Source organism: Arachis stenosperma, chromosome 3, assembly GCF_014773155.1.
Source record: "Arachis stenosperma cultivar V10309 chromosome 3, arast.V10309.gnm1.PFL2, whole genome shotgun sequence".
Lineage (NCBI taxonomy): Eukaryota > Viridiplantae > Streptophyta > Magnoliopsida > Fabales > Fabaceae > Arachis > Arachis stenosperma.
The window spans coordinates 10,573,193-10,595,606 of NC_080379.1; the positions used below are offsets into that span (position 1 = coordinate 10,573,193).

Sequence of the window (22,414 nt, forward strand, 5' to 3'; positions counted from 1 at the left end):
ATGAGCCAACGTTAGTGACACTCACTTTTGTCACTAACGTTGGAAGATGGCATTACTACCACGTTAAGAGCAACGTTAACTTAGTTAACATGAGCTCTAACGTGAAGAAAAGAGGCACTTGCAGCGTTAGTGACAAAGGTAAGTGTCACTAACGCTCTCGAAGGTGAAGCATACCCACGTTAAGGGCCACATTAGTTACACTAACGTGAACTCTAACGTAGGGACAAAAGGCACATAGCAACGTTATTGGGAAAGGTGAGTCCCAATAACGCTTGCGAAAGGGGCATAAGCCAACGTTATTGGGAAAAGTGAGTCCCAATAACGTTAACAAAGATGTAGAAGGCAACGTTAGTGGTCACGTTAGTGCCACTAACGTTGAAGTTAACGTGAGGTATTTGAGGGTGGAACATTAGTGGAAAAAGTGATTGCCACTAACGTTCTCGAACCCACAATGTCACTTAACGTTAATCTCACTAACGCCCATGCCTAATTCATACTTCTCTGCAAGTTGGGCCCACTAAAGATTAGAACTGCTTCAACTCAAGATCTAGAGCCCACATCCAAGACTTGAAGAACTCACTAGAAGATCAAGAGGAGTAGTATATATAGGAGTAGTTTTGAACTATAGAGAAGCTGGGCACTTTGGAGAACTACCTCTGTATATTTACTTTTCTGTACTTTTAGTATGGATGCTTCTTTTCTGCCATTTTTGATTTCTAGAGCTATGAACAACTAAACCCCTTTCATTGGGTTAGGGAGCTCTGTTGTAATTTGATGGATCAATTATAGTTTTCATTCTTCTTCTTCTTTCTTTTCTCTTGATCTTACTAGAAAGCTTTCGATCTTCATCTAATTGGATTGTTATCTTGGGAAAGAAACTCTCCATAATTGGATCTCCTCTGAGCCATGGAAAAGGGATGAGGAGATCATGCTAGAAATGCTTTCTCATGTTGGACCAAATTGGGGTTTGGGCGGATATAGTGACATGTAATCCTCCCAACACTTTGATTTGGAAATACATGTGGTATAATCAGTGACCACACTTCATCTCTTCCCATGAGCAATTAAATCAAGGAATTGGGCAATTGTTCAAGCTTAGATAGATTGGATTGCGAAGGAATTGGGATCCAATCATTTAAGATTGCCAAGGAGATCAATGAATTCATTGATTGAGGAAGAGATGAGAATGAACTTGATCTGGAGAATGCAACATCTCCTGAACCCAATGATTTCCCCATTTCTGATCTTACCCATTCTCTTTACTTTCTATCATTTATTTTCATGCTCATTGCCCCAAATCCCCATTTAAGATTCTGCACTTTATTTTCTGTTATTTACTTTCCTTCCATTTAATTTTTCTGCAATTCTCAACTACATCCTGCTTTGCTCAACTAGCATAAGCTTCCAATTAAAATTGCTTGACCAATCAATCTTTGTGGGATTCGACCTCACTCTATTGTGAGTTTTTACTTGACGACAATTCGGTATAGTTGCCGAAGGGAAATTTGTTGAGAGACAAGTTTTCATGCATCAAGTTTATGGCGCCATTGCCGAGGATTGATTTTGAATCATCAATGATTAAGTTGGAAGATCACTAGATTGAGCATTTTTCTTTTTTTTATTTGTTATTTGATTTGGTCAATTACCTTCAGTTTGTTTAGTTTCTTCCTCATCCCCTTCACCCTCTTTATTTTTCTTTCTTTTTCTTTGTTAATTACAATTATGCTCACTAACCCACTAACTGTTTGATAATTTGCATCACTCACACTAACAATTACTCTAACAAGAATAATCTCTTTATTTTATCTCTTGCTGTGAGTTTTGTTAGTTGTATGACAGGGAGAAGAGAGGGAGCTTCAAATTCCTTTGATTCAGAACCTGAAAGGACCCTCTGGAGACTAAGGAGGGAAGCAAGAGGGAAAGGAATTATTGGTGCTGAGGAAGAGGAAGAGTACTTTGAACCCAACATGGAAGAAAATTTGGAAAACAATCATGAAGAAGAAGCTCACAACCATGCTAGAGAAGGCCATGCAAACCGTGCTGGGCAAGAAAGGAGAGTTCTAGGCTCCTACATTAATCCTAATCTAGGAAACTGTGGAAGTAGCATCCAAAAGCCCACCATACATGCCAACAACTTTGAATTAAAATCCTAGCTCATCACCCTTGTTCAGAACAATTGTTCATTTGGAGGAAGTGCTCAAGAAGACCCCAATCAACACCTAACCACCTTCTTGAGAATTTGTGACACTGTGAAGTCTAATGGAGTCTACCCGGATGTCTATAGGCTGCTCTTGTTCCCTTTTTCACTCAGGGACAAGGCATCCAAATGGCTTGAATCCTTCCTAAAGGAGAGCTTAACAAATTGGGAAGATGTAGTGAACAAATTTTTGGCAAGATTCTACCCTCCTCAAAGAATCAACAGGCTGAGAGTTGAGGTGCAGACTTTTAGGCAGCAAGATGGTGAGACTCTCTATGAAGCATGGGAGAGATTCAAGGACTTAACAAGAAGATGCCCACCAGAAATGTTCAATGAATGGGTTCAACTTCACATTTTCTATGAAGGTCTTTCCTATGAGTCAAAGAAGGCCGTAGATCATTCATCAGGAGGCTCTCTAAACAAGAAGAAAACCATTGAAGAAGCCATAGATGTCATTGAAACAGTTGCTAAAAACGACTACTTCTATGCCTCCGAAAGAAGTAACACTAGAGAAGTAATGGAGCTGAACCACATGGATGTATTGCTAGCTCAAAATAAGATGATCACCAAGCAGCTAGCAGATCTTACTAAGAAGGTGGAGGAAAACCAAGTTGCAGCAGCCATCACTTCATCACCAGCTCAAGAAGGAGTGAATATAGGAGAAGAAGGTGACTGGGAGCAAGCCACCTATGTTGGAAACTCACCTAGATAAATCCATGATCCATACTCCAAAACTTACAACTCTGGATAGAGAAATCACCCCAACTTTAGGTGGGGAAATCAACAAGACCAAGGTCAAGATCAGAGATGCCACAACCTCAATTCCAACAACAATGCAACTCACCAACACACCTCACAAAGATCCTATCAACACCCACCTAACCAACCTTCTCAACCACCTAATCTCAACCCACCATCTCTAACAGATGATAGACTCTCAATGATTGAGGCTCTACTTGAAAACTTATGCAGAGAAGTCCAAGAAAATAAGGTGTTTAAAGAAGAAGTGCGAGCCAATATAAAAAACCAAGGAGAAAACATCAAGAGATTGGAGTCCCAAGTAGGGTATCTATCTCAACAAATTCCCAAACCCACTGATGGATTTCCCAGTGACATAGAGAAGAATCCAAGGGGAGAAACAAAGAAAGTAAGGTGGGAGGAATGTAAGATGATAACCACAAATGATGAGAGGAGTATGAATGGAGTAGAACACCTCCATGATAATCAAAAGGAAAACCAGGAAGAAATAAGCCATACACTTCAACCCAACTCAAGGAAGAGCTGAAGAAGAAGGAGGTATTGAACCCATATGCACTTTTTCCCCAAAGGCTTAAAGGTGGTGTAGCAGGGAGAATGTATTCAAGGTTCCTCGATATGTTTGCATCTCTTGATGTAAATATACCATTCATTAAGGCCCTCCAGCAAATGCCTTTCTACATCAAGTATATAAAGGAGCTACTAGCCAGAAAAAGTCCGTTGAAGGGTGGACAAACAATAAAGATGAACATGGATTGTAGTTCTCTCATTCAACCAGGGCCACCCACAAAGAAGAATGATCCAGGGAGTTTTCACATTCCCTATGCCATAGGAGAAACAAAGATTGACAAAGGGCTTTGTGACTTGGGAGCAAGCATCAACTTAATGTCCATTTCCCTCATGAAGAAGCTCCAAATTAATGAACTAACTCCTATTGATGTAATTATCAGATTGGCTGACAAAACTTAAAAACAGGCAATAGGAGTAGTTGAAAATGTGCTGGTGAAGGTTGGGATCTACTATCTTCCCACAGACTTTGTTGTCCTGGAAATGGATGAGAATCCTATTTACCTCATCATTCTGGGAAGGTCATTCCTAGCCACAGCTAGAGCACTCATTGATGTAGAGCGAGGAGAGTTAGTGCTGAGAATACATGACGAACAGCTCACTTTCAATGTTTTCAACCTATCACAAGAAGCAGATCATGATGACAATGAGCTGATGGAGGAGCCAAATAAAGAAGCACAAACACCACACACAAGGACTCCTATGGTCAACAATTAATATAATTAGAAGGAGAAACAGCCAAATGTAATCCAAAAGGAACCAGACCCACAAAAATCACATGAAATAGACAACAAAACCCTTCTCAAAAAGGAAATCACAAAGAACAAGCTGGTATCCACGGACACAAGAAAAAAGGTCCCAAGGGGATAGAAAAATAAGAAAATTCCTACAGAAGATTTCTGTCTCTACATACTTTCCATCTATACCACCTCAATTCCCCACCATTCCATCTCAAATGCCTCCAATGTACACCATCAACAAAATCCTGTCCTTAGAGCATATGGAGCTTATCAACAAAGCCAATGGACATAGGTTCACTGCAAGAGGAGAAGACTTCAAGCATTATCAGCCACCTTGACAAGGATCAACCGTCAAGCTAATGACATTAAAGAAGCGCTTCATAGGAGGCAACCCATGATTCTTATCCCCTCTTTTAATTTCTTTAGTGTTGGTTAATAAAGTAAGATCATGAATTTCAAAACAACTTTGACAAACATTTAACAGAACTCTTATATGCAACATATAGTGAACAACAAGTTTGGTGTTCAAGGCACATCAAGATGGCATGAACACAACTTATGTCATTTTGGGCTAAGAGTCTTGATTAAACCCTTAAATACAACATGATTACAAACTAAGTTTGGTGTCACCAATGTGTATATATGAGCATCAAAGAAGTCAGTTGTTGTGTCTTCATGAGGATATAAAAAAATATTATATATATATATATATATATATATATATATATATATATATATATATATATATATATATATATATTACGGTAGCTAGTTCTTATTTTAAATCTTCCTACCAAAAATTCAAATAATTTTTTGTATTCTTTTTGTCTTGTATAGGAAATGAAAAAATGGGGTTAGAGTAGATTGATGGAACAACCAATGGAAGAAGGTTCGGCCACTTCAATTAGGGGAGTTATATACTTGTCTTCAAGGAGAACCCCTTGGAAAATGTTGCCATGCAAGGATGAGAAAGGGCCATCTTGGAAACCGATGCAATCAATTCATAAATATGATGATCCTTGTGCTCACCTTGTGCCAAACCCCAACCGTCCACCATTGAATTTGCCTAACAATCTACACCCTTCAATTCTCACCACCAGCCTATATAAGGAACCTTCACCACTCTAACCCTTCTCAACTATTCATCCAACTCACCTCTCTTCCTTCTCTCAAAACACATTGCTTTAAGACACATCTTGCCTCAAACCAACCGAACTCCATCTTCAAACTCATATCCTTCACCACCTTCGCAAACCAATTTTCACTTATGGCATCATCAAGCTCCAAGAGGCAAAAGAGGAAGGAACCAGTGGAGAGCATCCCTTTCGATGGAGGGAGATTCAAAACGGCCTTCCATAAGCTCGAGTTCAAACGAATAAAGGACAAAAAGATACTGCCCGAGTTAACATTCCAGTTCAACGAAGATGAATGTCCACAAATTCGAGAGAAGATCGAGCAAAGGGGTTGGCAAAAGCTCACCAATCCGGAAACAAGGATTAATGCAACCCTCATCAAGGAATTCTATGCAAATGTGGTAAGAGAAGACAAGACCAGGGCCCCCACCTTCAAGAGCTACGTAAGAGGAACAGAGGTGGATTTCAGCCCCAATGACATAACAAGGCCTCTCCAGCTGAAATCACCACGATTTGTTGAGCTCGGTTACCAAGAAAGAATAAATAATGGCCCCGACAATGATGAACTGGAAGAAATTGTAGGTGACATATGTATTGTGGGATCTGACTGGGAAATGTATTCGGATAAGAGGCCCCGGTTCATTAGGAGAGGAGACCTCATCTCGGAAGCCAAGGGATGGTTTGAGCTTGTGAGACGATCTATCCTCCCAGCTGCAAACAACCCTGAGGTCAACATCGCTAGAGCTACTATGGTACATTACTTAATAAAGGGTGGAGGCATCAATGTGCATGAAATCATAGCTGAAGGAATTCAAGAGTCAACAGAGAAGAGTGATTCAGGTGCTAGACTTTGGTACCCCAACACCATCTTTAGATTATGCATGAAAGCCAAGGTAGTCTTCGAAGACAATAATCCAATTTGGGTAAGTCTCGGGAGGTCACTTACACTTCAACGCATAACTCATGTGACACCAGCTCAACAGCAGAAAAGACCCCATCTAAGGAAGAGGACATCAGGAGAAGAACCGGAAGAAGAACCTTTCCAAGAAGAACCCCAACCAACAGAATATCATCAAGAAGGGTACTATGACCCAACCAACATAAATTTGGGTCACATTCGAGGAGCCATTGACGATTTATCAAGAATATACATGGAAGGACAAGAACAACAGTTGCATTTTCAATCTCAGAGAATGGATTGTCAAGAGGAAATGCTATTAAATTGGATGAATCAACAAAGGAAATGGCAGGAACAGCTAATGGAGCAGCAACAAGAGCACTACTCTCAGCTCACTCAAGCCATTAGTCAAGTGTCTGAAAGGCAAGAAAGCCAAGACAAACTCCTCCAAGAACTCAACCAACGTCAGAAAGTTCAGATGAAAGCCTTCAACGAATTCAGTGTGCTAAACGAAGGAAGGCAGCTGCTTCGAGAAGAATTTAGCATAAACACTCAGGCTAAGTTAAACTATATGACTGGGCATATGCATAACTTGCACCCTGCCATCCCAATTTATGAGGCAGTTCGCAAGGACTTAACAGAGCAAGAGGAGGTGAAGGTGAAACAACAGAAGGACACACTGAAAAAGAAAATGGAAGACGCTGGCTTCTGGAAGAAATTGATTGGGAAGAGCAAAGGAGCAGGGGAGTTAAGTAGTCAAGAGAAAGACAAGGAAGCAAAAGAGCATGATCAACCTCATGAGTAAAAGGTGGTGGAGTTCTTTCTTGTTCTCTACCTTTTCAAGCTTTAAATAAGGAAAATCATGTATGAAATAGAACATGCTTCCATAGTAGTTTAGGATTTTCAATTCTGCATTTAAGTTTCTATGATTACTAGTCTAGTGTCCCTGGTTTTCAACTTCACCTTTCTTACTTGTATGCTTGTCCTTTAAGTTAATCAAAAAGAAAATGTTATGAAAGGAATAATAGTGAAGTTATTTTGAGAAGTAGGTTCTGAATGTTTGTGGTAGGATTATTAGTAAGCTAAGTTGGTTCACCAAACAAGGAAAGAAAGCAACTATCTATCCTAAGTCCTATGTTTGAAACACATCCTTTGAGACTAACTAAACAATAAGATCCCAATAAGAAAAGAGAAAGAGCAATAAAAGTAAAAAAGAAAGAAACACAATAAGAAACAATGCTATGCACCAAGGGTTTCAAAATTGAGACATGTGTCTGTGGTGTTTATGTGCAAGGGATATACTTGGATGAATAAGCTCTTAGGGGTGCCTTATCACTTGGTAACTTGGATTAACTAATCTGGGATTATCAACTGAAAGTCCACTATCAAGAGTAACCTTTGCTACAGAGCACTTAGTAACCCAAAGAGGTACTGGATACCAAGGTCTCAAGAAAGAAAAATAACAAACCATGTGCCTGTGGTGTGTATGTATGAGGGAAAGAGACTTGAGGGAGTAAGTCCTTAGGGGTGTCTTAACACCTAGCACCTTGAACCAACTGGTTCGAGAGTGTTGGCTGAAAGCTTAGCATAAAGAGTCGCCTTCTTACAGAGCACTTAGCCAAAAGAAGAAGGTAATAACTTTGAAAAAGAAGGAAGGATCAACAAAAAAAAGGAGTCTCAAAGGATGCAATCAAGAAAGTGACCAAGGAATTGATAAAGGCTTGAAACCTAAAGGGAAAGAACCTAAGTTGCAATGCATGAAACCCCATAAACCAGGAATTCTACTTCTATTTTATCTTGTTGTTCTTTCATTTCATTCTTCCTATGTTTCAGTACTTGCTTAGGGACAAGCAAGCTTTAAGTTTAGTGTTGTGATGCCAGGGCATCTAGGCCAGTTTCACTGACCTTTTCTTTACTGTTTTAGGGTAGATTCATGCATTTTCTTAGTGAATAAGGCAAGTTTTGGATGAAAATACACTTCCACCTTGATTCAAGCAACTATTGTGAATTTCATATGATTTCATGAGGATTTTGCTAGATTTACATGATAAATTGATGATGCATAATCTCATGACTTTGGCTAGAGCTTTGATGTACTTTATTTGCTTGATTTCAGGGCAAAGGAAGCAAGGAAGAACCACGTTAGTACTCACGTTAATCTAGTTAACGTGAACACTAACGTGTAATGGCAAATAGCTTGCAACGTTATTGAGAAAAGTGATCACCAATAACGCCTTCGAAGCCATCAATAGTTCATGTTACTTGTCACGTTAACTAAGTTAATGTGGTAGTTAACGTGGAGACAAAAGAGAACTCCAACGTTAGTGGGAAATGTGAACACCACTAACGTTCTACTCCAACGTTAGTAGTAAACGTGAACACCACTAACGTTCCAAGACTTGGCAATGAGCTACGTTAAGAGTCACGTTAACTAAGCTAACGTGAACTCTAACGTAGAAGAGAAGAACAACGCCAACGTTAGTGACACTCACCTTTGTCACTAACGTTGGATCAACTAGCATTGCCTACGTTAGTGGTCACGTTAAGACCACTAACGTGAGAGTTAACGTGGAGTTGAGGATTGATTAGCCAACGTTAGTGACACTTACTTTTGTCACTAACGTTGGAAGATGGCATTACTACCACGTTAAGAGCCACGTTAACTTAGTTAACGTGAGCTCTAACGTGAAGAATAGAGGCACTTTCAGCGTTAGTGACAAAGGTAAGTGTAACTAACGCTCTCGAAGGTGAAGCGTACCCACGTTAAGAGCCACGTTAGTTACACTAACGTGAACTCTAACATAGGGACAAAAGGCACATAGCAACGTTATTGGGAAAGGTGTGTCCCAATAATGCTTGCGAAAGGGGCATAAGCCAACGTTATTGGAAAAAGTGAGTCCTAATAACGTTAGCAAAGATGTAGAAGGCAACGTTAGTGCCACTAATGTTGAAGTTAACGTGAGGTATTTGAGGGTGGAACGTTAGTGGAAAAAGTGATTGCCACTAACGTTCTCGAACCCACAATGTCACTTAACGTTAATCTCACTAACGCCCATGCCTAATTCATACTTCTCTGCAAGTTGGGCCCACCAAAGATTAGAACTGCTTCAACTCAAGATCTAGAGCCCATGATGAGCGGATAATTTATACGCTTTTTGGCATTGTTTTTAGGTAGTTTTTAGTAAGTTCAAGCTACTTTTAGGGATGTTTTCATTAGTTTTTATGTTAAATTTACATTTCTGGACTTTACTATGAGTTTGTGTGTTTTTCTGTGATTTCAGGTAATTTCTGGCTGAAATTGAGGGACTTGAGCAAAACTCTGAAAAAGGCTGACAAAAAGGACTGCTGATGCTGTTGGAATCTGACCTCCCTGCACTCAAAATGAATTTTCTGGAGCTACAGAACTCCAAATGGCGCGCTCTCAACGGCGTTGGAAAGTAGACATCCAGAGCTTTCCAGAAATATATAATAGTCCATAATTTATTCGGAATTTGACGATGTAACTTGGCGTTGAACGCCAAGTACATGCTGCTGTCTGGAGTTAAACGCCAGAAAAACGTCATGATCCGGAGTTGAACGCCCAAAACACGTCATAACTCGGAGTTCAACTCCAAGAGAAGCCTCAGCTCGTGGATTGATCAAGCTCAGCCCAAGCATACACCAAGTAGGCCCCAGAAGTGGATTTATGCATCAATTACTTACTCATGTAAACCCTAGGAGCTAGTTTATTATAAATAGGATGATTTACTAATGTATTAGACATCTTTGGTCTCAGTTTTGTTTTATTCTTCATCCTAAGAGGCTATTGATCACGTTTTGGGGGCTGGCCACTCGGCCATGCCTGAACCTTTCACTTATGTATTTTCAACGGTGGAGTTTCTGCACACCATAGATTAAGGGTGTGGAGCTCTGCTGTACCTCAAGTTTCAATACAATTATTATTACTTTCTATTCAATTCTCTTTTATTCTTATTCCAAGATATACGTTGCACAACACTTTGATGAATGTGATGATCCGTGACACTCATCATCATTCTCACCTATGAACGCGCGTGACTGACAACCACTTCCGTTCTACTCTAGGCCGGGCGCATATCTCTTAGATTCTCCAACAGAATCTTCGTGGTATAAGCTAGATAGATGGCGGCATTCATGAGGATCTAGAAAATCTAAACCTTGTCTATGGTATTCCGAGTAGGATTCTGGGATTGAATGACTGTGACGAGCTTCAAACTCCTGAAGGCTGGGCGTGATGACAAACGCAAAAGAATCAAGGGATTCTATTCCAACCTGATTGAGAACCGACAGATGATTAGCCGTGCTGTGACAGAGCATAGGAACGTTTTCACTGAGAGGATGGGATGTAGCCATTGACAACGGTGATGCCCTACATACAGCTTGCCATGGAAAGGAGTAAGAAGGATTGGATGAATGTAATAAGAAAGTAGAGATTCAAGAGGAGCACAACATCTCCATACGCCTATCTGAAATTTCCACTATTGATTTACATAAGTATCTCTATCCATTTTATTTTCTGTTTATTTTTATTAATCATATTTGATGTTCTAAATTCCATAATTTTATCCCCCTGACTGGGATTTACAAGATGACCACAGCTTGCTTCATACCAACAATCTCTGTGGGATCGACCCTTACTCACGTAAGGTATTACTTGGACGACCCAGTGCACTTGCTGGTTAGTTGTGCGGAGTTGTGAATTGAATTTTAGACACCGTGATATTGAGCACCAAGTTTTTGGAGCCATTACCGGGGATTGTTTCGAGTTAGAAAAGAATGAATCACAATTTCGTGCACCAAGTTTTTGGCGCCGTTGCCGGGGGATTGTTCGAGTATGGACAACTGACGGTTCATCTTGTTGCTCAGATTAGGTAATTTTCTTTTCAAAAAGTTTTCTAAAATCTTTCAAAAATATTTTTTTATTATTTTCGTTTTTTTAATATAATTTTCGAAAAAAATAATAAAAATACTAAAAAATCATAAAATCATAAAAAACCAAAAATATTTTGTGTTTCTTGTTTGAGTCTTGAGTCAATTTTTAAGTTTGGTGTCAATTGCATGCTTTAAAAATTTTTTTCTTGCATTTTTTTTGAAAATTCATGCATTCATGGTGTTTTTCATGATCTTCAAATTGTTCTTGACAAGTCTTCTTGTTTGATCTTGATGTTTTCTTGTTTTGTGTTGTTTGTTGTTTTTCATATGCATTTTTCATTTGTTAGAGTCCATGCATTAAAGATTTCTAAGTTTGGTGTCTTGCATGTTTTCTTTGTATCAAAAATTTTTCAAAATTATGTTCTTGATGTTCATCATGATCTTCAAAGTGTTCTTTGTGTTCATCTTGACATTCATAGTGTTCTTGCATGCATCTTGTGTTTTGATCCAAAATCTGTATGTTTTGGGTCATTTTTGTGTTTTTCTCTCTCATCATAAAAAAAAATTCAAAAATCAAAAAATTATCTTTTCCTTTTTTATCTCCTAATTTTCGAAAATTTGAGTTGACTTAGTCAAAAATTTTAAAAATTAGTTGTTTCTTACAAGTCAAGTCAAATTTTCAATTTTAAAAATCTTATCTTTTCAAAACTTTTTCAAAAATTAAATCTTTTCCTTTTTTTTTATTAATTTTCGAAATTTTTTTAAAAATATTTTTCAAAATCTTTTTCTTATCTTTTACATCATATTTTCGAAAATTAGCTAACAAGTAATGTGATTGATTCAAAAATTTGAAGTTTGTTACTTTCTTGTTAAGAAAGGTTCAATCTTTAAATTCTAGAATTTTATCTTTTAGTTTCTTGTTAGTCAAGTAATTAATTTTAATTTTAAAATCAAATCTTTTTCAAAATATCTTTTTTTTCTTTTTAATCATATCTTTTTATCTTATCTTTTATATCATATCTTTTTCAAAATTTTATCTTTTTCAAAAAAAAAATTGATTTCAAAATATCTTATCTAACTTCTTATCTTCTTATCTTTTCAAATTTGATTTTAATATCTTTTTCAACTAACTATTTGACTTTTTGTTTGTTTCCTATCTTTTTCAAAACCAACTAACTACCTATCCCTCTCTAATTTTTGAAAATACCTCTCTCTTTTTTTTAAAAAAAATTCTTTTTAATTGTTTTGAATTTTAATTTTAATTATATCTTATCTTTAATTTTTGAAAATTACTAACCACTTTTTCAAAATTATTTTCGAATTCTATCTCTTCCCTTTCTCTATTTATTTATTTATTTATTAACACTTCTCTTCACCTCTCTTCATCTCAAATCACTACCTCTTTCCTCAACCATTCTTCTTCAATACTCTGTCCTTTCTTTTTCTACTAACAATAAGGATCCTCTTTACTGTGACATAGAGGATTCCTCTTTCTTTTTTCTTTTTCTCTTCTCTGTCACATGAGCAGGAATAAGGATAGGAACACCAAAATTACTAGGAATCATTCAACAGAAGCAAGGAAGAGACATAGAGGAGCTCAAAGAGCACCATTGGTTCTTCAAGAAGGCACCACCCTCACTCAAGTGGACTCATTCCTTGTTCTTATTTTCTCTGCTTTTTCAGTTTTTATGCTTCATGTCTAGCTAATGTTTGTGTCTTTATTACATGATCATTAGTAGTTAGTAACTATGTCTTAAAGCTATGAATAGATTCCATTAATCCTTCACCTCTCTTAAATGAAAAATGTTTTAATTCAAAAGAACAAGAAGTACATGAATTTCGAATTTATCCTTGAATTTAATTTAATTATATTGATGTGGTGACAATACTTTTTGTTTTCTGAATGAATGCTTGAACAGTGCATATGTCTTTTGATCTTGTTGTTTATGAATGTTAAAACTGTTGGCTCTTGAAAGAATGATGAACAAAGAGAAATGTTATTAATGATCTGAAAAATCATGAAATTGATTCTTGAAGCAAGAAAAAGCAGTGAAAAAGAAAGCTTGCGAAAAAAAAGTGGCGAAAAAAAATAGAAAGAAAAAGAAAAAGCAAGCAGAAAAAGCCAATAGCCCTTAAAACCAAAAGGCAAGGGTAAAAAGGATCCAAGGCTTTGAGCATCAATGGATAGGAGGGCCCAAGGAAATAAAATCCAGGCCTAAGCGGCTAAATCAAGCTGTCCCTAACCATGTGCTTGTGTCATGAAGGTCCAAGTGAAAAGCTTGAGACTGAGTGGTTAAAGTCGTGATCCAAAGCAAAAAGAGTGTGCTTAAGAGCTCTGGACACCACTAACTGGGGACTCTAGCAAAGCTAAGTCACAATCTGAAAAGGTTCACCCAGTTATGTGTCTGTGGCATTTATGTATCCGGTAGTAATACTGGAAAACAAAGTGCTTAGGGCCACGGCCAAGACTCATAAGTAGCTGTGTTCAAGAATCAACATGCTTAACTAGGAAAGTCAATAACACTATCCGAAATTCTAAGTTCCTAGAGAAGCCAATCATTCTGAACTTCAAAGGAAAAAGTGAGATGCCAAAACTGTTCAGAAGCAAAAAGCTACAAGTCCCGCTCATCTAATTATAATTAATATTCATTGATATTCTGGAATTTATAGTATATTCTCTTCTTTTTATCCTATTTGATTTTCAGTTGCTTGGGGACAAGCAACAATTTAAGTTTGGTGTTGTGATGAGCGGATAATTTATACGCTTTTTGGCATTGTTTTTAGGTAGTTTTTAGTAAGTTCAAGCTACTTTTAGGGATGTTTTCATTAGTTTTTATGTTAAATTCACATTTCTGGACTTTACTATGAGTTTGTGTGTTTTTCTGTGATTTCAGGTAATTTCTGGCTGAAATTGAGGGACTTGAGCAAAACTCTGAAAAAGGCTGACAAAAAGGACTGCTGATGCTGTTGGAATCTGACCTCCCTGCACTCAAAATGGATTTTCTGGAGCTACAAAACTCCGAATGGCGCGCTCTCAACGGCGTTGGAAAGTAGACATCCAGAGCTTTCCAGCAATATATAATAGTCCATACTTTATTCGGAATTTGATGACGTAACTTGGCGTTGAACGCCAAGTACATGATGCTGTCTGGAGTTAAACGCCAGAAAAACGTCATGATCCCGAGTTGAACGCCCAAAACACGTCATAACTCGGAGTTCAACTCCAAGAGAAGCCTCAGCTCGTGGATTGATCAAGCTCAGCCCAAGCATACACCAAGTAGGCCCCAGAAGTGGATTTATGCATCAATTACTTACTCATGTAAACCCTAGGAGCTAGTTTATTATAAATAGGATGATTTACTAATGTATTAGACATCTTTGGTCTCAGTTTTGTTTTATTCTTCATCCTAAGAGGCTATTGATCACGTTTTGGGGGCTGGCCACTCGGCCATGCCTGAACCTTTCACTTATGTATTTTCAACGGTGGAGTTTCTGCACACCATAGATTAAGGGTGTGGAGCTCTGCTGTACCTCAAGTTTCAATACAATTATTATTACTTTCTATTCAATTCTCTTTTATTCTTATTCCAAGATATACGTTGCACAACACTTTGATGAATGTGATGATCCGTGACACTCATCATCATTCTCACCTATGAACGCGCGTGACTGACAACCACTTCCGTTCTACTCTAGGCCGGGTGCATATCTCTTAGATTCTCCAACAGAATCTTCGTGGTATAAGCTAGATAGATGGCGGCATTCATGAGGATCCAGAAAATCTAAACCTTGTCTATGGTATTCCGAGTAGGATTCTGGGATTGAATGACTGTGACGAGCTTCAAACTCCTGAAGGCTGGGCGTGATGACAAACGCAAAAGAATCAAGGGATTCTATTCCAACCTGATTGAGAACCGACAGATGATTAGCCGTGCTGTGACAGAGCATAGGAACGTTTTCACTGAGAGGATGGGATGTAGCCATTGACAACGGTGATGCCCTACATACAGCTTGCCATGGAAAGGAGTAAGAAGGATTGGATGAATGTAATAAGAAAGTAGAGATTCAAGAGGAGCACAACATCTCCATACGCCTATCTGAAATTTCCACTATTGATTTACATAAGTATCTCTATCCATTTTATTTTCTGTTTATTTTTATTAATCATATTTGATGTTCTAAATTCCATAATTTTATCCCCCTGACTGGGATTTACAAGATGACCACAGCTTGCTTCATACCAACAATCTCTGTGGGATCGACCCTTACTCACGTAAGGTATTACTTGGACGACCCAGTACACTTGCTGGTTAGTTGAACGGAGTTGTGTCCACACATAAGTGCCATAATAAGGATTCCATACAACAACAAAGAATACTACATTGATGTGATCACAATTTCGTCCACCAGCCCACATCCAAGACTTGAAGAACTCACTAGAAGATCAAGAGGAGTAGTATATATAGGAGTAGTTTTGAACTATAGAGAAGCTGGGCACTTTGGAAAACTACCTCTGTATATTTATTTTTCTGCACTTTTAGCATGGATGCTTCTTTTCTGCCATTTTTGATTTCTAGAGCTATGAACAACTAAACCCCTTTCATTGGGTTAGGGAGCTCTGTTGTAATTTGATGGATCAATTATAGTTTTCATTCTTTTTCTTCTTTCTTTTCTCTTGATCTTACTAGAAAGCTTTCAATCTTCATCTAATTGGATTGTTATCTTGGGAAAGAAACTCTCCATAATTGGATCTCCTCTGAGCCTTGGAAAAGGGATGAGGAGATCATGCTAGAAATGCTTTCTCATGTTGGACCAAATTGGGGTTTGGGCAGATATAGTGACATGTAATCCTCCCAACACTTTGATTTGGAAATACATGTGGTATAATCAGTGACCACACTTCATCTCTTTCCATGAGCAATTAAATCAAGAAATTGGGCAATTGTTCAAGCTTAGAGAGATTGGATTGCCAAGGAATTGGGATCCAATCACTTAAGATTGCCAAGGAGATCAATGAATGCATTGATTGAGGAACAGATGAGAATGAACTTGATCCAGAGAATGCAATGATTTCTCCATTTCTGATCTTACCCATTTTCTTTACTTTCTGTCATTTATTTTCATGCTCGTTGCCCCAAATCCCCATTTAAGATTCTGCACTTTATTTTCTGTTATTTACTTTTCTGCCATTTAATTTTTCTGCAATTCTCAACTACATCCTGCTTAGCTCAACTAGCATAATCTTCCAATTAAAATTGCTTGACCAATCAATCCTTGTGGGATTCGACCTCACTCTATTGTGAGTTTTTACTTGATGACAATTCAGTATACTTGCCGAAGGAAAATTTATTGAGAGACAAGTTTTCATGCATCAGTGCTCCTTCTCCTCCTTTGATGTGATATACTTCCTTAAGATGCCTTTTACGAGATGATTTGGAGATTCCTCCTCCCGCAAATCCTCCATGTATCATGTGGACATGTCTCTCCGGGGTGCGAGGTGGTCGTTCAGTTCGTCCGACCTCTTCATCCCTTTATCTTTTTCTAGGCTCATTTGTCTTGCTGGCTAAGTACCAATCTAGTCTCCCTTCTCTTACCAATTTTTCTATGACATTCTTCAAGTTGAAGCACTCGTTGGTGGGATGTCCATAGATTCGATGGTATTCACAGTATTCCGTCTGATTTCCTCCTCCCTTTTGCTTTTAAGTGAGCGAGGTGGTGGGATCTTCTCAGTGTGGCATACTTCTCAGTATACTTTCACGAGAGACACCCGGAGAGGGGTGTAATTGTGGTATTTCTTAATCTTCTCTCCATGCTAATCTTTTTTTTTCTTGGACTCTTTATCCTTATCTTGGGAGGAGTAAAAGGATCCGGATTTTGAGGTCTCTCTAGTCGAGAGTTTTCCTCCATGTTAATGTACTTCTCTGCTCGTTCTTGTACTTTATTCAGAGATGTGGGATGTTTCTTTGATATGGAGTGACTAAAAGGTCTCTCTCATAGGCCATTGATGAGACCCATAATGGCTGCTTCATTTGGCAAACTTTGTTTGTCCAGACATGCTTTATTGAATCTTTCTATGTAGTTGCGAAGACTTTTCCGATCTCCTTGTTTGATCCCTAATAGACTAGGGGCGTGCTTGGTTTTGTCCTTCTGAATGGAGAATTTGGCAAGAAACTTTCTAGCTAAGTCGTCAAAGCTTGCGATGGACTCGGAGAAAGATTGTCAAACCATTTAATTGCTGTTTTTGTTAAGGTAGTCGGGAAGGCTTTGCACAGAATTGCATTTGATGCATCGGTGAGATACATTATGCTTTTGAAATTACTGAGATGATGGGTTGGATCTGATGTACCGTCATACGGGGTCATGTCAGGAGCTTTGAAGTCCTTTGGGATTTTGGCTTTCATAATTTCTTTGGTGAATGGGAATTGATTTTTGCGGGGGTTATTTTCATGACTAGATCGAGTTGTATTGGCTTTTAGATTTGCTTCAAATTTTATGAGTTTGTTTTCCAACTCTTTTCATCGCCTAGCTTCCCTTCTAAGGTCCTTCTCAGCCTCTCGTTGATGCTCGGCCTCTTTTTCGAGTTGTTTGAGACGATCTTGCTGAGCTTGAAGTGCCTTCAGGATTTTTGTATTCGATGGACTCTTATCTTTGTTTGGTTGAGGGGTATCTTTTGGTGTAGTGTCTGCATTTTTATGCGGCGTCCTGTTTTCTAGATCAGAATCGTGGTCGTTGTCATGGTTGTCCGCCATGGTGATGGGATGACTTCCAGGTTCCCCGGCAACGGCGCCAATGTTCCGAGGGTTACCTGAAACTGTAGGTCGATCTCAGACGAGATCTTCTGTACTGGTAGGAGCTGTTATGTCCGACTTGATGATGATGGCCGGAGCCGCCGTATCTGATTTGTTGGACTTGGTGGTGGTGCTGATCCTTCATCACCGGAGGGTAGTGGTACCTGCAAGGGACTCTGATGTTTAAGTTAGCAAGGGTATTAAGCAGCTTTTTAGTAGAATCAGAGTATGAGTTATACCTCGGTGCTCTAGTGTATTTATAATGTTGTAGAGTGACCTTTTTTGGAGATAAGATCGTTATCTTATCTTATCTTTGAGCGGAGTCATCTTATCTTTAAGGGAACCGCCCTTATCCTTCTAGGGTTGGGCTGCCTTTGGACTTGGGTCATGTTCCTCTGTTTGGGCCCTTTTTGGGCTCTCCTGGTGATTTGGCCGAGTTCTTTGAGAAGAGGTCAGGTAGTCCTGACCTGAAGAGGTCGGTTGACTTGTCGTCAATTAGCCCGGGTCATACAGCTCGACCCAGGGAATGAACAATGGTTTTACTGGATACTTCCAGATTCACATTGCTCTTGAGGATCAGGAAAAGACCATATTTACTTGTCCGTTTGGCACCTTTGCTTACAAAAAGATGCTATTTGGGCTATCCAACGCACCCGCCACTTTTCAGCGGTGCATGACAAGTGTCTTTTTCGATCTTATGGAGTGTTGTCTGGAAGTCTTTATGGATGACTTCAGTGTGCATGGAACTTCATTTGATAGTTGTTTAGAGAACTTGGCTAAGGTTTTGGCCAGGTGTGTTGACACTAACCGTGTTTTAAATTTTGAAAGTGCCATTTCATGGTAAGACAAGGCATAATGTTTGGACAAGTAGTTTCTGACAAGGGAATTTCTGTGGACCCTGCCAAGGTTAATGTCATCACCAGTTTATCTAAGCCCTCATCTGTGAGGGAGGTCCGTTCCTTTTTGGGGCATGCAAGATTCTATAGGTGCTTTATCAAGAATTTTAGCAAAATTGCATTGCCATTGTCGCACCTACTCCAAAAGGACGTGGACTTTGAGTTTGATAATGCTTGTGCGGAAGCATTTTAGGAGTTAAAGAGAGCTCTTACCACGACACCAATTGTGAGGGGCCCTGACTGGACAAACCGTTCGAGATCATGTGCGATGCTTCAAATCATGCCGTAGGTGCCGCACTTGCACAGCGCGATGGTAAGCTCCCTTACATCATTGCTTACTCCTCAAAGACATTGGATGCGGCACAATCCAACTATACCACTACCAAGAAAGAGCTTTTAGCCATTGTTCATGCATTGGATAAGTTCCGATCTTACTTGCTAGGTTCCAAGACAGTGGTATACACGGATCATGTAGCTTTAAAATACTTGTTGACAAAGAATGAGTCAAAACCTAGGCTCATATATTGGAGCTTGCTTTTGCAAGAACTTGACATTGAGATTAGGGATCGAAGTGGGTCACAAAATTTAGTTGCGGACCATCTAAGCCACCTTGAAAATCTTAATATGACCCATTTCTGATTAATGACTCATTTCCTCTGGATAGTTTGTATGCTGTTTCGGATAGTTTTCCTTGGTTTGCTCCTATGGCGAACTACTTGGTTGTTAAGATTTTCCCTCCCAACTTTTCAAAACATCAGAGAGATAAGTTGAGGAGTGATTCCAAATACTATATTTGGGATGACCCTCACTTATGGAAGAGGGGAGTAGACCAAGTAATTCGTATATGTGTCCCAGAATCTGAAATCCAACCCATTCTTGAGTCTTGTCATTCATTCGAGTTTGGTGGCCATTTTGGCCCACAACGGACGGCTAAAAAAGTTTTGGATTGTGGATTCTGGTGGCCAACATTATTCAAGGATGCTAACCAATTTTGTGTGTCATGTCACCAATGTCAGAAGTCAGGAAATGCATCCTAAAGGGATGAAATGCCTCAACAACCGATGTTATTTTGTGAAATCTTTGACGTATGAGGGATAGACTTTATAGGACCATTTCCTAACTCAAGTGGGTATTTGTATATCTTGTTGTCGGTTGACTACGTCTTAAAGTGGGTAGAAATGATACCTACCCGCCTTGGTGACGCTAATGCTGTGATTTCTTTCATTAGAAATAATATTGTGTGCCGCTATGGGTCGCCATGAGCAATCGTGAGCGACCAAGGTTCCCACTTTTATAACAGAAAGGTAGAAGCACTACTCAAGCGCTATGGGATATCACACAAGGTTTCAACTGCATACTATTCCCAGACAAATGGGCAAGCGAAAGTGTCCAACCGAGGGATTAAGCGAATTTTGGAGAAAGTGGTGAATCCACAAAGGAAGGACTGGAGCTCTCAGTTGGGAGATGCACTATGGGCATATAGGACGGCCTATAAGACCCCGTTAGGAATGAGTCCTTTTCGGGTTGTCTATGGTAAGGCATGCCACCTTCCGGTAGAAGTTGAGCACAAAGCCTATTGGGCGGTGAAGCAGTGTAATATGGTCATCACCAAGGCGGGTGTAGCCCGGAAATTGCAACTGGAGGAGCTTGAATGTCTTAGAATTGAGGCATATGAGAATGCCCGAATTTACAAAAAAAAGACTAAAGCATTCCATGATCACCATATTCGGAAGAAGGATTTTCAAGAAGGTGACGAAGTTCTCCTCTACAACTCAATTCTTAGATTCTTGCCTGGAAAGCTCCGTTCAAGATGGGAAGGTCCCTTCAAAGTGAAAGAGGTTAAGCCCTATGGTGTGGTGGAATTGTTTGACCTTCAAAGTGAGGCAACCTTCAAGGTGAATGGCCATAGAGTGAAGAAATACTATGGCTACAAGTCACCAAAGAAGTGGAAGTGCTCCTACTTGAGGATGCACAAAAAGGAGAAGAAGCTTAAGCTCAAGACCGTCCAACTTAAGGACGTAAAAGAAAAGTGCTAAGTGGGAGACACCCCACTACGGTATGATCATTCTTGTATATACTTACTTGCTTTTAGCATTAGGGTCTTTGTGAATTTTGTGATTCTTGATGTTGTTGAGCTTGTTTTGATATGTTTTGATATGATAGGTTTTGTTGAATTTGTTAGATTGTTGTGGTATTCATTAGGATCTTATCAATCTTGGCAAATTTTGTTGTATTGGTTGTGTTGAGAAAATTCCTCTTCTTGAGTATTGAATGATTTTGTGAGTGTTTTCTCAAATTATCTAGCTGGTTGAACGCCAAGAACGTGTTAAATTGCATTTTTCTAAAAAAGGAGGCAACCACGCGCAAGCGCACTGTGCGCGCGCGTGTCGGCATGGTTTTACAACTCCTGGTACAAAAACCAGAGAGTTGTGCCCACATTATGCATAATTTACGCCAGGCAATCCATGCGTAAGCGTGCTTGACGCCTGCGCGTCCATTGATTTTTCGCCAACACACACGCATGCGTACTGTGCGCGCGCGCATCGGTTGTGCATCCTGCACTCTCCGGTACAAAGAACAGAGAGTTGTGCCCAGTTTGTGCCTATTCTGTGCCTGCAACCCACGTGCAAGCATGCATGATGCGTCCGCGTCAGTCGCCAATCTGAGCTTGCACGCGTACGCGTGCTGTGAGCGTATGTGTCGCCTGTGCTGCACGCCATTGCTGGTACAGAAACCAGAGAGTTAGGCTTACCTTGTGCTAACTCTGTGCCTAGGCACAACTTTCCTCGCACGTACGCGCCCTTGACGTGTACGCTCCCCTCGCATCTCTGCAGATCGATGCACGAGCGGGCTATTCGCGCGCGCGTCGGTGGCTCGACACAGTTTTAAAAATTGTGCACCCTCTATCTTCATTTCTTCAATTCTTTTCCTTCTTCTATCTTCTTTCTCCCGTCACCTTTCTTCTTCTTCTCCCATCCTCCACCACCTTTGTCTCCGGCCACTTACCGGCGACCACCACCTCCTCCGGTGGCACTTATATCTCTTTCTTCTCTCTCTCAACCTCTACCAACACTTTACCTTGCTCTCTTTCCCTCTCAAGGATGGCCACCAAGAAAGGCTCCCCAAAAGTCAAACTCCAAGGCGCACCCTACACTAGGAGCTAAACCTTTCTCTAAGAAAGCAAAAATACCCACTCCTATTGATGAAAAAGAGAAGAGCAATCCGGCAAGGGACTCCTCAAGGTTCCCCAACCGCTTCTGCGAGCTCGTGTTCCCCGCCATGGTTGAGAGAAACTATCATGCCGAGCACCTACTCACCCCTCCAGACCACATTGCTCATTGTATTCTGCCCCGTATCGAGCGGCGAGGATGGGAGTTTCTGCTGAGAAAACCACAAGAGGCCAACCTCTCGTTGGTGGTAGAATTTTACACCAATTACCACCTCCATTCTCTTCAGTCAGTATACATGCGCCAAAAGCAAGTCCCGATTCCGGAAGAGGCTATTCAGCAAGTGCTTAATGTTTTACCGGTACTAAAGGAAATAGATGGT

The 22,414-nt window shown here is 39.7% G+C and overlaps 1 non-coding gene across 1 annotated transcript; it reads right to left on the reverse strand.

Annotated features, from left to right (window-relative positions):
- Positions 1 to 2,420: 2,420 nt before the first annotated feature.
- On the reverse strand, positions 2,421 to 2,528 carry LOC130970869 (small nucleolar RNA R71). Its single transcript, XR_009082117.1, has one exon. It is a non-coding gene; the product is annotated as a small nucleolar RNA R71 (small nucleolar RNA).
- Positions 2,529 to 22,414: the final 19,886 nt, after the last annotated feature.